This window comes from Oncorhynchus keta, chromosome 17, assembly GCF_023373465.1.
Source record: "Oncorhynchus keta strain PuntledgeMale-10-30-2019 chromosome 17, Oket_V2, whole genome shotgun sequence".
Lineage (NCBI taxonomy): Eukaryota > Metazoa > Chordata > Actinopteri > Salmoniformes > Salmonidae > Oncorhynchus > Oncorhynchus keta.
This window is the reverse complement of record NC_068437.1, coordinates 322,314-338,912: the sequence shown is the minus strand read 5'-3', so window position 1 is coordinate 338,912 and position 16,599 is coordinate 322,314. Positions and strand designations below refer to the sequence as shown.

Sequence of the window (16,599 nt, the reverse complement as noted above, 5' to 3'; positions counted from 1 at the left end):
ACTTAAAACTTACTACCCTCTCCACTACTGTTCCATCGATGTGGATAGGGGGGTGTTCCCTCTGCTGTTTCCTGAAGTCCACAATCATCTCCTTAGTTTTGTTGACGTTGAGTGTGAGGTTATTTTCCTGTAGGCCGTCTCGTCGTTGTTGTTTTAGCCTCCTCGTGCGGTTCCGTCAATAGACCAGTCGTGATGGATTAGTAGAGTTCCATGTAGTAGCAGAGGGGTCCAGTCCAATTGGCAAATGGATCTATTCAGCTAACACTCCAATATGCTCTAGACAGCTTGCGGCTAGCAGATGGGCATTCAGGGGACGTCGCAAAGAAGGGGCCTGTTGGGAAAGAAAAACCTCAGTTAGATTACGTCAGTAGTCCAGTCGTGATGGATAAGCAGGGCTTTGTGTGGTAAAAGGGGCCCAGGCCGATTGGCAAAATGGAAATAGTGGCACGAGAAATTGGCCGATGGACCTATTAGCTATTAGCTAACATGCCTCAGCTAGCACCACTACACCCATGAGACTTCCCAGAGGAGCCTTGGCAGCGAGGCCACATAGACTATGCAGGCCCACTGGTATGTTCTTTGTCATAGTTGACTCTCACAGCAAATGGCCTGAGGTCACAATGATGAAGAGCTCCTCATCAGAGAAAATCATCGAAGCACTACGGTCAATCTTCAGTCGCTTCGGATTGCCAACGCAACTCATTAAGCGATAACGGCCCCCAACTGGTGTCTGAAGAGTTGTGGTCATTCATGGAGGCAAATGGAATTCAGCACATCGATTCATCGCCGTATCACCCTGCAACGAACGGCCTAGCTGAAAGATTTATTCAGACGACGAAGCAAGCTTTAAAATCATCACAAGGCAACAGGTCCCTCAATGGGTGCCTAAACACCTTCCTGTTGACCTACAGAAACACCCCCCATGCTACAACCAAAGTGACACCTGTGTCAGCCATGATGAAAAGACCGCTTCACACGCGACTCGATGTCCTGAGACTTCCAAAGACTAAACAGGTTGTACAGACACAACAGAGAGCACAGGTGGAGAGACAAAAGACAGAAGCTTCAGAGAAAGTTCTTGTTCGGAGCTACTACAAAAGTTCAAAGTGAGTACCAGCAACAGTGGTCGCACAAACAGGGCCTGTGTCCTACACAGTTCCCACACCGGGGAACATAATCTGGAGGAGACATGTGGATCAAATGTTGCCAGGAACCAACCTCAGAGATGACTCATGTCAAGTGGCAAACCAAGATCAGCTACTGGAGACCTACCATGACTACGAGCCATCACCTTAACATCCACAGCAGCAACCTACAAATGTGGAAAGTGCACCTGACTCACCTGAAACAGCCAGTGTGCCTATTCAGAGTACTGTTACACCCCATTCTGGGCATACACCATCACCACTCAGACTCAGAGTCAATGGGACTGTAGACTCACCTGTACGTCGTCATTACCCTGCAAAAGAAAGACGACCCCTGAAATGTGAAAGGTTGAATATTTAGTTCAGACTAACCTCCGAAATTGGGGCAGAATACACCCCAGGGTTAAGTCTGGGAAATGAGGCATTCTTCCCTCTTTCCCTAGGTCAGAAAAGGTTTGTTTGAAAAGTTCCTTTATGTACATAAAGAGAACAGTTATGTTGAAAAGAAAATAATATGAAAAACAGTGAATATTTACGTTTTCCTTACAAGGTATCGAAAGTAAAGGGGGAGGAATATGTTGTGTATTGATATTCTAGTTGGTCCCTTTATGGATCTCTAACACCCCCCTTTTTTACGTACATTGCAATGCTTGGATTTTTTTGTCCTGTGGAAAGCATTAAACATGCCCACATTAGTTTCTACTCCTGTCTCATGTCCTGTCCTTATATCAGCTGTATAAGTAATAGTGTGCTATACAAATCAAATCAAACTTTATTTGCCACCTGCGCCGAATACAAGTGTAGACTTTACTGTGAAATGTTTACTTACAAGCCCTTAACCAACAGTGCAGTTCAAGAAGATATAAGAAGAAGAAATATTTACCAAGTAGGCTAAAATAAAAAGTAACACAATAAGAACAACAATAACAAGGCTATATACAGGGGGCATCGGTACCAAGTCAGTGTGCAGGGGTACAGGCTAGTTGAGGTAATCTGTACATGTAGGTGAGGGCGAAGTGACTATAGGTGTACCAAAACACTGAAGTGCCATTTTCTCAAAAGTGGAGTTACAAGTTTATCAACATTCACAGCAGAATAACTTTCCCATTGTTCCTCAACTGTAGTGGATGATATACCATTTTGTAGCTCAGTCTCTACTTTTATCCAATGTAAAAAATACAATTTCACATTTTTCAATATAAGACCGAATCGAACTGGTCGGTCAAATATATATGTATATTTAATTGCATTTTTATTTATTTATTTCTCACAAAGGTATTACTAGTCCTGTATTAGCCGTCTAATATGTCTGTCTGTAGCTTGGGCAAAATAAATTGCAGCAGCCCCACCCCCTAGCATCTGACAGACTGTCAACCTCATTCTTCCACCACTGCTACATCTCTGGAGTCGGGTCCTCCCTCTCCTGTCCTGGCGCTAAAACCCTCATTCATATATTAATCTCTGCACAACTAGACTTCTGTAACTCACTACTCTTTGAAATCAACACAAGCTCCCTCCATAAACTCCAAATGGTTCAAAACTCTACAGCCAGACTTTTACATGTACATTTGACATTTTAGTCATTTAGCCGATGCTCTTATCCAGAGCAATTTACAGGAGCGGACTGATATAGCGATCTGTAGCACATGCAGAAAAATATATTCTTCCACACCCACCATACATCATCCTGCGGCTATGGTTAAGTGCCTTGCTCAAGGGCACATCAACATATTTTTTTTCACCAAGGTCGGCTCAGGGATTCAAACCAGTGACCTTTAAGTTATTGGCCCAACACTTTTAACCACCACCTGCTGACCACTCACCCACACCAAGTCCTGGCAGAACATTTTCCTGTCCTATAATTATTTTCAGAGTGTAGTGGTTAAACCATGCCCTATAAGGAATTAGTAGGAATTGTAAATTGGTAGGGGCTATGTCTATCTGTGTTTGACTGGATGACTATTTGAATACACATTTGTGTAGGGGCCGTGGTCCCCACCTGGAGATTCCTAAAGATCTATTCTCAGGTAGATTTTAGGATTCCACCAAACAAGGAGCTAAGTGTAATTGTGTTGATGCAATAATTGTGCAACTCTTCCACTTTTCCTGTCAGGGGATGGGATTACAGTTGTGTATACACTCCAAAAGGGTTATTTGGCTGTCCCCATAGGAGAACCCTTTTTGGTTCCAGGTAAAAACCCTTCTGGGTTCCATGTAGAACCCTCCGTGGGAAGGGATTTACATGGAACCCAAAACGGTTCTGCCTGGGTTATCCTATGGGGTTAGCGTCTCCTGTCACAGATGCCTTAGTTTGAAGATGTAATCCGGAAACAGGTGTTTTCTCCATCTCTATAGCCATCATACTCAAATTCCACTGATTTCAAAACTCGGGCCTCCAGAAAGTGGAGAGCAACACTCATGCAGTTTTACTACGTGATCAAAAAATGTAAAAGCCGCGTTAGACCGTATTACCTACACATACTGACCAGCTGAAATAGACAGAAGCGTGCTATATGGCAGATCAGTCCAAACTCATCTCTCAGCATGTCCAGCCCACTCATTATCTCAGCCAATCACGGCTAGCGGGAAGGTTGCTGACTTTTTCTGCGGCAAAACCAACTAGGCTCATAATTTAACAATTTGATTTGTATTTACAGATGGCATACACGTTTGTTATTAAGGCACATGAAAGTTCACATGTTCGAGAAGGCATTTCTGCCAAAAAAAGTTAAAATGGCTCTCCTGTGAAGAAGTGACCTGCGACATACGCCTAGTTTCCTGAAACAGGTCAGAATAGTAGCAAAATTGCTTTAAAACGGCAAGTTTTTCTTTACACCCCTTGGCAAAATGTTTAGATTGCACTAATTTAACTCTAAATCGTAACATTTTGGGGATATGGGTACACAAAACTGCGGCCCCTCATGATGAGTTTAGATTTTTTTGTGGGCCCCACCACCATCAGTTGCTCATCCCTGGTCTACCTTCTGAGGACCTAGCCAGTGGCTGACATAGCTAGCTTGATTTTTCTCCCCGAAGGGCACCAAAGAAAAATCCTGATGGGATATATTTTTTTCTCTTCAGTGTTTTTCCAACACAAACTGAAGTGAAGAAATCATAATTTAATTTAAAACAAAGACTAAAATGAAATAAAAACAAAACATTTTTGGGGATGGGGCAGCATGGTAGCCTAGTGGTTAGAGCTTTGGACTAGTTACCGAAAGGTTGCAAGTTCAAATACCCGAGCTGTCGTTCTGCCCATGAACAGGCAGTTAACCCACTGATCCTAGGCAGTCATTGAAAATAATAATTTTTCCGAACTGACTTGCCTATTTAAATAGGTCAAATAAAAAAAAATAGGCCATTATATGGTTCCCCACTGTTCAAACACACACTGTAATTCACATTAATTTATTGTGTCGTAAAAAACGGTGTTTTTGCATTTGTGTAACTACTATATTGCATGAGCCAAACATAAGTAGACATAGGACATACTTGTCACATTTACATCTCTTACTTTTAGAGGCAAGTCAAAGACAAAACAACGATTAAACATTAAACAAGCTTACGTATCTCTGCGAATCACATATTTGCATCTGGGTTGTGCTCATTAGGCACCAAATGGAAGAAAATGGACTGAAACGGGGATAGAATACCTGGACATGTCCAATAAGAAAGTCTCATTTACACTTTCCATTGCAATACGCTTTAAAACGTTGTGTGCCTAAAGAACACGGTCCTGGTCAAACCACTGCGGCTCATTCAGATTGTATTATGTTTGGTTTGCATGTTTTTTGCGTTGTGGGCTAAAGATTTCAAGAGAAGCAATCATATTCAATATATTGTTTTGATGTACTTCTTGAGTGCATGTTACAATAATATGTTTACAGTTCTGCAAAAAACACTGACAGAGAAGACAATCATGAATAAAAAAATCACTACAATGCAATAGTTTGCACGTCTCATAATATTGTAAACAAATGAACATAATCTGTGAGCCATTATTACATTAAGTGATTATAAAGGATATTTTTTTCCAGTTAGAGAAACAAATGCAAACTGAACACACTGGAAGTTGAGAGTTCTCACTGTCATGGAATGTAAGTCTTATTAACAATAAAATAGAGTTGGGTAACAAAGGCCAGTCGGTAAGGTTTCTGACCGTAGGGTGGAGTCCATTCCAGATTACGGTGTCCATATTAGGACAACTTCAGATTTAGAAGGCGTTGGTGTCAGGAGTCAGGATGTTGAGTTGTAGCTATGTTCAATCATTGAGGTTCCCGTTGTTATTCCAGATCTGATTGATGTCCCTTCTTTTGCTCCATGTCATGCTGCATCTCTGGACTGGGATTTGCTGTTGTCAGCAATTACATCAGACATTCTTTATCCTCCAAATTCTTAATCACTGGTGGTGTCTCCTCTTCCTTGACAACGAGGGGCCTGCGATAAAAAAAAAAAACATACATTATCAAGATGACTTAGTTCTTCTCAATCAACCAACCAACCAAACGATGTGTGTCAATCAATATATGTATTGTCCCAACTGGGAAAGTTATAGTGCAGTCACTATAATTTCCTCCAATTCTACATATTTTCACATTGCTTAGGCCCTTGACCAGGGTGGAATAAACATGTTACAAATAATTATTTTAAAGTTGAATACACACAAAAAAATTGACCACTTTGTTTGAAGTTACTTTGAGATTATTTGGCCATTATTTGGCCATTTAGAGTATGCTAACTGGGGGACATTAAATAGGGTGGCGCACAATTGACCCAGCGTCGTTAGGGTTTGGATGTCATTGTAAACAAGAATTTGTTCTTAACTGACTTGATTAGTTAAAATATATATATAATAATTACATTGGTTTTTGGTTAGAAAATGCTGATATTAACGGTTGGTGGCAGTGGCTAAACATGCAGTCTCTCCTTGTCCTTAAGAAACAAAAATGTGAATATGTCATTCATTTGGGTGAAATTGGCTATCCCTGCCTAGTGGTAGCTCTCCAAGAGGGTTGGCTACCTCTGATCTATGTTCATGTGACATTTGATTTCTACAAATTACTCCACATTTAAGAAAAATCTAAATAATGTAAATCTTCAGGTGGCTGAGTCTGATTTGCAAAACTTTTAATCTTACTCCACTCAATGTTTCCCAACTCCAATCCTTGAGTACCCCCAACAGCACACAGTTTCATTGTAGCTCCAGACAAACTCACCTGATTCAACTGATTGAGGGCTTGATGATTAGTTGAATCAGGTGTGCTTGTCCCGGGCAACATAAAAAATGTGCTTTTGGGGGTAATCAAGGGGTTGAGCTGGGAAACACTGCATACATGGGCAACATCTTCTGCATTTCTGACTCCTATTTTTGTCTAGCAGGCTTGTGCACAACACTAACATGACAAACAGTATATTGGAGCAAGGGGCATTTCAATATAACCTATTCTCATTTTATGACTTAGCCTGTACTCAACACTGTTCATAAATTCTTACAAAATGCATGGACATAGCATATCAGATTTCAAATGACACCAGCAATATTAGTAAGAAGTGAAATAATAAGTCTGTGGAATAACAGTAGTGTTCTTGTTGAGAAAGGCACACAAATTAGTCTTATTGCCCATAGTAGGGGATGAGAATAGTTCTAATGACTTATATCAGCTATTGTGAAAGAACAAATAAAATAAATACATAAAATCTCCTGAAGATGACAAATCTGCCCCCTAAACCCAACACAAATTAATGTATTGTCCTCCCGCTAGAAACAGTAACACATTTGGGTTCACAATCTGTTTGCGCAAAATAACGTTCATAACAGTTTTACAAATCTGGTCATCCTACCAAAATTCCTGCTGAATGCTGCCTTTGATGTTACAGCCTGATGAACCTATTGCTAAATTTACATTGACCAAACATGTTAAATAATGTAGCCTATGTATCTGGGCTCATGCAAGTGGTGGATTAAATCACTAGTATTAGGCTATAGCCTATCATCACCTGCTGACATAAGGAAGTATTCTGCGACAGAAACCGGAGTGACAGCAAATTAATTTGTTGACAAGTATGTGTACAGAACAACGCTAAAAGTTGCCATGCTGCTCTTTTGACACAACATTTTGAGGTCATAAACATTCAGTGGAAAATGAACACGCCTGTCCAGTCTGCATGGCAGCCTGCTCCACTCTAATTGTGAGGGGCATTTCTTTACAAACGTGCCTTGGGTCTCGGACCCTTACTACACCAATCACGTTTACATTTGTTTCTGTATGTGAATAGGGTCAAATGCGTGTCTCACACCCACTGGGTGAGACTTGGCAGCACAGTGGGTGTTTCTTGGGTGTGTGTTTGCCTTTCAATCACAACAAACAAGCAGTAGTGAGTACAGCAAGGTAAGCAAAGATAGCTTTGCTATGGAGAGAACACAGTTTTGAAGTTGGACTTCTCCCCTCCTGACTCACCATATCAAGATGGTCAGCTAATTTAGTTCTATGTGTAGGTTAAAGCCTGGACTGACATTGCGTTTTGCAGCAGCTAGCAAACATATCCAGCTGCAGCTATTTCCTATCTAACTGATATTTCTCTGTCAAATCAGTTATGGCAAGATAGCAAGAGGAAACTTTGCATCATTCAGTAGCCTACCTAGTAACATGAGTGCAATTGCTAAAGTTATGTAGATATTTTTTATAGTGTTTTGATACATTTCAAGTAACAGTTTCATGTAAACCATACGCCACATAATATTGTAGAAGCAGTGTTCTGTTAATACAACAATGTGCAAATATTATACCTTCCTGTATGGTGTCCCATTTAAAACAGGAGTTCCCTGACAGGTTTGAAGAATACACCCCCCTCAAACACATTGATAGTACTATGATTAAATCATAACAAAAGATGATCAAAAGTAAGTCTTTACATTTTTAATGCTGAGGGCAAGGTCTCTCCCAATTCAGACATCAGAATCAACCTGTTATGGCTGCATCCCTTTGTTCTCAATTTCCGCCTGAAAACATCTAACTGCCTGTAGCTCAGCCCCAGAGGCAAGGATATGCATATTCTTGGTATCATTTAAATGGAAACATTCTGAAGTTTGTGGAAATGTTAATTGAATGTAGGAGAATATAACACAGTAGATCTGGTGGAAGAAAAGATAAAGAAAGAGCATATGTTTTCTGTTTTTTATTGTTGTAGTATCATCTTTCACATGTACTAGAATAGCCACACAGTCAGATAGGATGCTGGAGATAATTTTGATGGATAACACGATGGCAACTGTAGGTTTGCAAAGTTTCAGACTGATAACTTGGGTGAGCTACATGACATTTAGCATGAAGTCACCCAGGTGCCTCACACAAGTTGCCCAAATGTACCCAAGTGGCCGAATTGGTGAAATGACCTATAACTATATACAGCAGTGCAAATAACTATATACAACATATCAAAAAGCAATTATAACACACACACACACTTTTGTTTTTTTATATTAGGAAAAAAAAATAAAAAAAATATTAAAGAAATAACTGTACACACCTTGGAAGTCCCCGTCATAATATTTTGCCATGTCCCATAGCAATCTCTTTCTGATGTAAAGCAGAGGCAAACTGAACAGGTGGTGCATTTCATGCGACACAGAACACAACGACGCCTCCATGCTGTGCCCTTTTGGCCCTGAGGCACAGTCATGCCTGCAGTAATGAACTGTGGCATATAACACCACTGGGGGCACAGGTAGAGCGGGCACTGGGGGCTCCCAGTCGGAGTCGCTATCACTGTGAAAGAAAACATTTAAACATGTTTTTATTGCATGAGCCTTTTATCATCACATAAAATAAACAGATATGTATTGATTGTATAGAGCAGAGGGAACAGTCACTAAGGTGTTCCATTCAACTCCGGCCATTGTTGTATGTATGTATGTGTGTATGTATACACACACACACACACACACACACACACACACACAAACTACACATTTCAATATTTATATTTTTTTATATATAATATATATATATTTATATTTCATAAAACGGCATTAGCACTTACCCGTCCAGAAGTACGTCCTGTCCTTGCAGAAACAGCTCCTCAGTTTGTTTGAATCATAACACTCCAAGATTCCTCAAACAAAAAATCTGTCTCACTTTCACTTTAGACTTTGACTTCGCTTTACATGATTTATTCGCCATGATATCTTCAATGAAATCGTTGAGACTTCAACTTTCCGAAATACAGCTGCACATAAAAAGCCTTACAGTAACTCCTCTGATCGTCAAGGCGAGAATGGAGTTCCCTGCGCATGCAATTACAAACAAGGAATTGTGGTCCAACCCCAAACCATTACATACTGGCATTTACCTCAGCTCATTGGCTATCTACCCAGCTAGATTTCAAGAAGATCAGTGGTCATTGGGCAGAAATATAGTCAATCAATGAAGCTTCGCTAAAATTATTGGTGCGTAAGGTAGTCATTTATCGTTGTCTTCAAATCAGCTCACTTCGGTCAATACTACCCCCCCCCCCAAAAAAAAACTTTATTTGGCTGTGTTGCAAACATCCAGAGGAATGCACTGAAACCCACCATGACTAGATAAACAATTGTTTACAGGGGCGAATCACGGCGAATGCTCCGTAAAAAATTGATAGAGATGGAATTCACGGCACAAACAGTTTACAAAATGATAAAAATGGATTTTATCAAAGAAAATGACACTTCATTTGATCAATGGGTCACTCAGGAAGAGAAATAAGAGCAAGATATCAGAATGTAAGTCATAATTTTACCTTCAGATGTGAATGTGTAAAAACTGTCATGGCGGAAAATGTTTGTTGTTGATTGCTCTTTTCAAACAAAAGCATTAGATTTGTTCTCTGTAATAGCTATTTTAAATTGGAAAACGTAGTTTGATTACCAAGATTCTAATCTTTTGAAGGGTGTAAGACATGTGCATTTTCAAGAATGTTTAATGTTACGAAGTTGTATTTTTAGTTGTCGCTCTGAAATTTCCCCTGATGTTGGTCCCTGTACGGGGATCACAGCCATAACAGGTTTTAAGTCAGAGGAATCCATTTCAAAAGCATCTCTTCTGCAAATCTGTAGAAAAACAAGGAAGAGTTGATGAGTGACACGCATTGAAAGGGTGATATGACTAAACACTTGTGATGTACTGTCTTATTATTCTGAACAAAAGCATAAATACAACATGCATCAATTTCAAAGATTTCACTGAGTTACAGTGAAATAAATTCATTAGGCCCTAATCTATGGATTTCACATCAAATTTTATTTGTCACATGTGCCTAACACAACCTTACCGTTAAATGCTTACTTACAAGCCCTTAAGCAGATCTGTTGGTCACAGATACCAACAACAAAAAAAGTAGGGGCTTGGATCAGAAAACCAGTCAGTGTGAATGTTATTTGCCTCATGTAGTGCAACATCTCTTTCACATAGAGTTGATCACGCTGTTGATTGTGGCCTTTGGAATGTTGTCCCACTCCTCTTCAATGACTGTGCAAAGTTGCTGAATATTGGCGGGAACTTGAACACGCTGTCGTACACGTCGATCCAGCCCATCCCAAACATTCTCAATGTATGTTATTTCTGGTGAGTATGCAGGCCTTGGAAGAACTGGGACATTTTCAGATTCCAGGAATTGTGTACAGATCCTTGTGACACGGGGCCGTGCTGAAACATAAGGTGATGGCGGCAGATGAATGGCACGACAATGGGCCTCAGGATCTCGTCACGGTACATTCAAACTGCCATCGTTAGAATACAATTGTGTTCGTTGTCCGTAGCTTATGCCTGCCCAAACCATAACCCCGGGGGCACTCTACTCACAACGTTGACATAAGAAAAAAGCTCGCCCACATGACACTATACACTTGGTTTGTGGTTGTGATGGCATTGACTGGTTGGCATTACTCACTCAGGCCAATGGCTCAGTGGAAGGGGACCTCCTTACAAAGTACAAGACAAACATATACACACAGCACTGATTACAATATCAATGGTGGTTAGGTCAATTCCAGGATAGATGGAATTTTGACCAGATCAAATGTGACCGACCTGGTTAAACTGTCCTCCATTACTCTGCAGTGGGACTGGTGTCTGGCCACTGCCTGAGCCTTCTATAACAACTCATGATATGGTATGGGGGTTCCCATGATGCCACTGAACAACAAATACACCAGGTTTTGTATGTAGGTTGTGAATGTAATAAAATATCATCACACAAACGGTGTATATGCTAATGGGCGGACTGTTGTAGATTCAGAATAAATTCAGACTGGTGACGCCATTACGATGTAACAAGCTGTGTACGTTGCCGAATGCTTGCTGATACGTTTTGCTATTTGCTCCCAGAGCAGTAGCTATATTTGTAGTAGACAAGTACCATCCTTAATTTATCTTTGCTCTAGAAAATACACACACTTTCATGAGAACAGAGATGTCATGGGTTAGCCCCCAAATGCTATCTATCTAGCTACCTAACTTGCAAATCCAGGATAGTTATCATAGCTTTGTCTGAGTTGAAATTAGTTGGCTAGCTAGTTTGAGTTGAAACATTATTGAAACATTATTGAAATCAAGCCGACTACATCCTATTGTTAGCTAGCATCTAAGTGTACATTTATTGACCCTAAATGCCAATGGGCTACAGTTTGCTGATTTTAGCAAGGTAGCTGGCTAACGTTAGCTATGCATCTCCTTTGACATGGCAGCTTGATGCATTTATCTGTCTACAGTATCATTCCCCTTTCATCTGTGGTATCATAGTATTTATTTATTTTTATTTTTTATTTCACCTTTATTTAACCAGGTAGGCTAGTTGAGAACAAGTTGTAATTTACAACTGCGACCTGGCCAAGATAAAGCACAGCAGTGTGAACAGGCAGCAACACAGAGTTACACATGAAGTAAACAATAAACAAGTCAGTAGAATTAAAAAAAAAAAAGTCTATATACATTGTGTGCAAAAGGCATGAGGAGGTAGGCGAATAATTACAATTTAGCAGATTAAAACCAGTTGAAGCTAGGGGGGCGCTATTTCATTATTGGATAAAAAACGTGCCCGTTTTAAGCGCAATATTTTGTCACGAAAAGATGCTCGACGATGCATGGAATTGACAGCCTTGGAAAGACAAAACTCTGACGTCTCAAACTGCAAAGATATTATCTGTGAGTGCCCCAGAACTAATGCTACAGGCGAAACCAAGATGCAACTTCAAACAGGAAATGAGCAGGATTTTTGAAGCTCTGTTTTCCATTGTCTCCTTATATGGCTGTGAATATGCTGTGACCGAGCTTATGCGCTCTGCCGTTCGTCCAAGATGTCTGCAGCATTGTGGCGTATTTGTAGGCATATCATTGGAAGATTGGCCATAAGAGACTACATTTGCCAGGGGCCCGTCCGGTGGCCTTTGTCTATGTTGGTGCGTAATTCTCAGTGGCAATAATTTTACTATGCGATACAGACAGAGAAGTATCTTTCCTGGAAGTGTGCCTTATTGAAGAGATATGTGAAAAACACCTTGAGGATTGGTTCTAAACAACGTTTTCCATGTTTCAGTCGATATTATGGAGTTAATTTGGAAAAAAGTTTGGCGTTTGGATAACTGAATTTTGGTTTCTTTTGGTAGCCAAACGTGATGCACCAAACGGACCGATTTCTCCTGCACAAAAAATCTTTAAAAAAAACGGAACATTGCTGTCTAACTGAGTCTCCTCATTGAAAACATCCGAAGTTCTTCAAAGGTAAATTATTTATTTGAATGTTTTTGCAGGTTTTTGTGAAAATGTTTCCTGCTGATGCTAACGCTAAATGATACGCTAGCTATCAGTACTGTTACACAAATGCTAGTTTGCTATGCTTGAGAAGCATATTTTTGAAAATCTGAGATGACAGTGTTGTTAACAAAAGGCTAAGCTTGAGAGCTAGCATATTAATTTCATTTCATTTGCGATTTTCATGAATAGTTAACGTTGCGTTATGGTATTGCGCTTGAGGCTATGATTACGCTACCGGATCCGGCATGGCTCCATGCAAGAAGTTAACACTGGAGTGATAAATGATCAGATGGTCATGTGCAGGTAGAGATACTGGTGTGCAAAAGGGCAGAAAAGTAAATAAATAAAAACAGTATGGGGATGAGGTAGTTAAATTGGGTGGGCTATTTACCGATGGACTATGTATAGCTGCAGCGATCGGTTAGCTGCTCAGATAGCAGATGTTTAAAGTTGGTGAGGGAGATAAAAGTCTCCAACGTCAACGATTTTTGCAATTCGTTCCAGTCACAGGGAGCAGAGAACTGGAAGGAAAGGCGGCAAAATGAGGTGTTGGCTTTAGTGATGATCAGGGAGATACACCTGCTGGAGCGCGTGCTACGGGTGGGTGTTGCCATCGTGACCAGTGAACTGAGATAAGGCGGAGATTTACCTAGCATGGACTTGTAGATGACCTGGAGCCAGTGGGTCTGGCGACGAATATGTAGCGAGGGCCAGTCGACTAGAGCATAAAGGTCGCAGTGGTGGGTGGTATAAGGTGCTTTAGTAACAAAGCGGATGGCACTGTGATAAACTGCATCCAGTTTGCTGAGTAGAGTATTGGAAGCCATTTTGTAGATGACATCGCCGAAGTTGAGGATCGGTAGGATAGTCAGTTTTACTAGGGTAAGTTTGGCAGTGTGAGTGAAGGAGGCATTGTTGCGAAATAGAAAGCCGACTCTAGATTTGATTGGAGATGTTTGATATGAGTCTGGACAGAGAGTTTACAGTCTAGCCAGACACCTAGGTACTTATAGATGTCCACATATTCTAGGTCGGAACCATCCAAGGTGGTGATGCTTGTCGGGCATACGGGTGCAGGCAGCGAACGGTTGAAAAGCATGCATTTGGTTTTACTAGCGTTTAAGAGCAGTTGGAGGCCACGGAAGGAGTGTTGTATGGCATTGAAGCTCGTTTGGAGGTTAGATAGCACAGTGTCCAAGGAAGGGCCAGAAGTATACAGAATGGTGTCGTCTGCGTAGAGGTGGATCATGGAATGGCCCGCAGCAAGAGCAACATCATTGATATATACAGAGAAAAGAGTCGGCCCGAGAATTGAACCCTGTGGCACCCCCATAGAGACTGCCAGAGGACCGGACAACATGCCCTCCGATTTGACACACTGAATTCTGTCTGCAAAGTAGTTGGAGAACCAGGCAAGGCAGTCATTAGAAAAACCGACGCTACTGAGTCTGACAGTCGAAAGCCTTGGCCAGGTCGATGAAGACGGCTGCACAGTACTGTCTATTATCGATGGCGGTTATTATATCGGAAACCAGATTGCACCGCGGAGAAGGTACGGTGGGATTCGAGATGGTCAGTGATCTGTTTGTTGACTTGTAACGGTTTGGGTCCAGGGTGTCTCCCCCTTTGAAGAGGGGGATGACCGCGGCAGCTTTCCAGTCCTTGGGGATCTCAGACGATATGAAAGAGGTTGAACAGGCTGGTAATAGGGGTTGCGACAATGACAATAACAATAGTTTCAGAAATAGAGGGTCCAGATTGTCAAGCCCAGCTGATTTCTACGGGTCCAGGTTTTACAGCTCTTTCAGAACATCTGCTATCTGGATTTGGGTAAAGGACAAGCTGGGGAGGCTTGGGCGAGTAGCTGCGGGGGGGAGTGGAGTTGTCGGCCGAGGTTGGAGTAGCCAGGAGGAAGGCATGGCCAGCCGTTGAGAAATGCTTGTTGAAGTTTGATTATCATGGATTTATCGGTGGTGACCGTGTTACTTAGCCTCAGTGCAGTGTCCCAGAACTTTTTGGAGTTAGAGCTGCAGGATGCAAATTTCTGCTTGAAAAAGCTGGCCTTTGCTTTCCTGACTGGCTGCGTGTATTGGTTCCTGATTAATTTTTAAAATTAGAAGTTTGAACTGTTTGGGTATGGACCTGGAAAGTATGAAATTACTTTGCAGGCTTCCCCCCCTTTGGCAGTTCTATCTTGACGGAAAATGTTTTAGTTGGGTATGTAAATCTCAGAATTTTTGGTGGCCTTCCTGAGCCAGGATTCAGACACGGCAAGGACATCAGGGTTAGCAGAGTGTGCTAAAGCAGTGAGTAAAACAAACTTAGGGAGGAGGCTTCTGATGTTGACATGCATGAAACCAAGGCTTTTTCGATCACAGAAGTTAACAAATGAGGGTGCCTGGGGTCTAGGTTTACCTCCACATCACCCGTGGAACAGAGGAGGAGTAGAATGAGGGTGCTATCAAAACTGGTCAAAAAAGCTATCAAAACTGGTCGCCTAGAGCGTTGGGGACAAAGAATAAAAGAAGCAGATTTCTGGGCGTGGTAGAATATATTCAGGGCATAGACAGGATGCGCATACAGGGGTATGGTGGGGTGCGGGTACAGCGGAGGTAAGCCCAGACACTGGGTGATGGATGATAAGAGAGGTTGTATCTCTGGACATGCCGGTTGTAATGGGTGAGGTCACCGCATTTGTGGGAGGTGGGACAAAGGAGGTATCAGAGGTATGAAGAGTGGAACTAGGGGGTTCTTTGTAATCTAAAACAATGATAACTAACCTGAAAAACAGTATACAAGACATATTGACATTAGAGAGACATACAGCGAGGCATAAAGTAATCACAGGTGTTGATTGGGAGAGCTAGCTAAAACAACAGGTGAGACAACAACAGCTAATCAGCTAACACAACAACAGCAGGTAAAATGGCGATGACTAGGCAGAGAGGGTCGGATTAACTACACACAGAGCCTGATTTCGCGGCTGGGGCCGACAGATAAAAAATAAATAAACAGAATGGAGTACCGTGATTAATGGACAGTCCAGTAGGCATCAGCAATGTAGCCAAGTGATCATAGTATCCAGGGGGCAGCAGTAGATGGAACAGGGGAGCCCCACTACGCTAGCGACACAGCGTTTAAAGTTAGTAGCATCTGCTCCGACGGAGGCCGGATGAAGGCACAGCGGATGGAGTATTCATCGGCAGACCAGTCGTGGTGGGGCGCCGTGTCGACAGAGAATCCAAGCCAGATGGCGAAAGAGGTATTGTGGAATTTAATTTGCTAGCCGGGAGATGTGCCTGGCTCACGGCTAACTGGTGCTAGCTTCGTGGCAGTGGCGTTAGCCACTATATCCAATCGGTAGCAGCGGTGATCCGGTGCCAAGGTCCAGAGTTTACAGCAAGGATCCGGTGGAGTTTTGGGCTCTAGCCGTGTATGAGTGGGGTTCGGGTGAACAGCTGAGTAGGCCGGGAGGTGGGCCTCAGGGAATAGCTTCGGTACTCGGTGCCACGGTGAGTGAAAGCTAGCTGTGAGCTAGCTAGCTGTGAAGATCAGAAGTAGTGGTCCAGGGATTACGGAATTCGGTGTTGTTGTGGAGAGACAGTCCGATATTGGTAGACAAGCGATATTGGTAGACAGGCGAGTATTGTCCAGGCTAAAAACAGGGC

General features: G+C 41.9%; 1 long non-coding RNA gene across 1 annotated transcript; it reads right to left on the bottom strand.

Moving 5' to 3' along the window:
• Window positions 1–4,569: 4,569 nt before the first annotated feature.
• On the bottom strand, window positions 4,570–9,558 carry LOC118373221 (uncharacterized). The gene is made up of 3 exons (XR_004823380.2): window positions 9,186–9,558; window positions 8,673–8,911; window positions 4,570–5,582 (listed from the first exon to the last, which is right to left on the bottom strand). It is a non-coding gene; the product is annotated as an uncharacterized LOC118373221 (long non-coding RNA).
• Window positions 9,559–16,599: the final 7,041 nt, after the last annotated feature.